Source organism: Bison bison, unplaced genomic scaffold (genome assembly GCF_000754665.1).
Source record: "Bison bison bison isolate TAMUID 2011002044 unplaced genomic scaffold, Bison_UMD1.0 scf7180017864378, whole genome shotgun sequence".
NCBI classification, from domain to species: Eukaryota; Metazoa; Chordata; class Mammalia; order Artiodactyla; family Bovidae; genus Bison; species Bison bison.
This window is the reverse complement of record NW_011494950.1, coordinates 6,850,658-6,852,902: the sequence shown is the minus strand read 5'-3', so window position 1 is coordinate 6,852,902 and position 2,245 is coordinate 6,850,658.

Below are 2,245 nucleotides of genomic sequence, written 5' to 3'. Positions count from 1 at the left end.
TTACAAAAGTCCTTTCCCCACATGACCATTAATTCTTGCTCACACTGTTTTCTCTGTGCCATCATCTGCTATTGCTCTAGTTTCTGGAACCTTGCATGGCTCACATTTCCCCTTTCCCTGACACACTTCTCTCCTCCATATCATTGTATCAGCACTCCCGTGATAGTAGTTTATCAGTAAATCTCCAATGGCTTCTTTATTCAGCTTCCTCCCCTCAATGGTTTCTCCAATCATGGCTGTACACTTTGAGGATAGAATATTTTGACCTCGAACACATCAAAGACCCTTTGGTAACTAATCTCTTTTTCTCCAAAGTTTAGTTTTCTGATTTCTAACCTGGGGCAAAAGAGCTAGCTTTCCTGTGTCCTTGTGAAATGAGCTTCACAAAAGACCACCAAGACATCATGAAGCATACAGAGTCTAGGATGTGTAAATTATTTTTACCCATGGTTGCTTGAGTACAGGCTGCTACATGAGAAGTGCTGAATAAAATGTAGAGGATTAGACGATCCCTTGAATTTATCTCATTACTCTGAGAGATCACAGTAATCTTTACATAGGAAATGCTGGGACTTAGGCAGAAATGGTTGGCCATCATGTTAATGTACAGATATTTTTCCACTTTTTATCCCCCAAATAATCCCACTTTCTGGTTAGGCTACCTCAGCACTCAGCTATCAGGCAGTTCAGTTCTAGCTGAACGTGCTTCACTAAATTTTATTTTTTATTGAGATAATTGACATATGATATTCTATACTTTTAAGTTGGATGGTGTGTTGATTTTACATTATATATTACAATATGAATACCACTCTAGCATTAGGTAACATCCCCATCATGTCACATAGTTATCATTTTATTTCTGTTTCACTAAATTTTACTGTGGTACTCGTGTACACTGGTGGAAAGTGAACAATTCTTAGTGACTAATTATCTGTTTTCATAGTTCTTCATATTTCCGGTATTAAGTCTGTGTGAATTTGTATGAAAACAACTGCTTGATAGTTTAACCTCTTTTGTGATTACATTCTCACCTAGGACCGGAAACATTGGATAGAGTATGGTGGTGACATTGCAGTCATTAAGGATTGCCTTAGAATGGAGATACATTTCCCCCCATTTAACCTCAAAACTAGGCTATTTTCTTCCTGTTTACACACGTTTGGCTATCAGGCATTTCATCCATGATGTCCCACAATTTACCATATTGGTGTTTAGTAATGATGATGTTACTGAAGCGTCTTACAATTCCAGCCCCTGTGGCTCTTTATACTCACCATGACGTTTGCCTCTAGCACCTCAGAGTGTATGTGTGGATGTGGGTTCATCTCCACTCATCATATAAGGAAAATGAGGCACAGAGTGGTTAAGGATATCAAACAAAGAAAATAGTTTAAAATGGCAGGCCTTGAACCCTAGTCTTTTGGTACTTGTACTAGTCAATGTCTGGTTGCTGTTAGCAGAAAGCATTCTATGTTAATTAGCACAGGGATTAATTTCAGGAGTTAGGAGCATATAAATACTGTCTTTCAAGGGCCTGGAGATACAGGTCTATTCATGGCCTCTCAGAATGATTATTATACTCATTCAGCAAAGTTGGTCCCCAAGGGCAGCTGCCACAGTTGAGTGGGGAATCAGGATGTTTCCAGTACATCTGTTGGCTTTAGGCATAGGGTGTCTTAATTGCTTTCCTAGAAGCAGGAAATTCCACCAGAATTGTTAGCTCTTAATTGCTTTCTTGGAAGCAGGAAATTCCACCAGAATTGTTAGCTTCCCAGCTACATTCACAACTCCAGCATGCACGTCTTACATCTCTCTACACTTAAAATGCTTCTAAAATAAATCTGATCAGTGTACATCAGATTGACAGAAGGTAAAATGCATTTGGAATCCTACTAAGTTAAAAACTCTAGGAAATGGAGAATTAAACTGCTGCCTAGTCGCTTCAGTATGCTGCTGCTACTGCTGCTAAGTCCCTTCAGTCATGTCCGACTCTGTGCGACCCCATAGATGGCAGCCCACCAGGCTTCCCTGTCCTGGCATTCTCCAGGCAAGGACACTGGAGTTGGTTGCCATTTCCTTCTCCAATGCATGAAAGTGAAAAGTGAAAGTGAAGTCTCTCAGTCGTGTCCGACTCTTGGCAACACCATGGACTGCAGCCTATCAGGCTTCTCCATCCATGGGATTTTCCAGGCAAGAGTACTGGAGTGGGGTGCCGTTGCCTTCTCCACTCTTCAGTATAGAG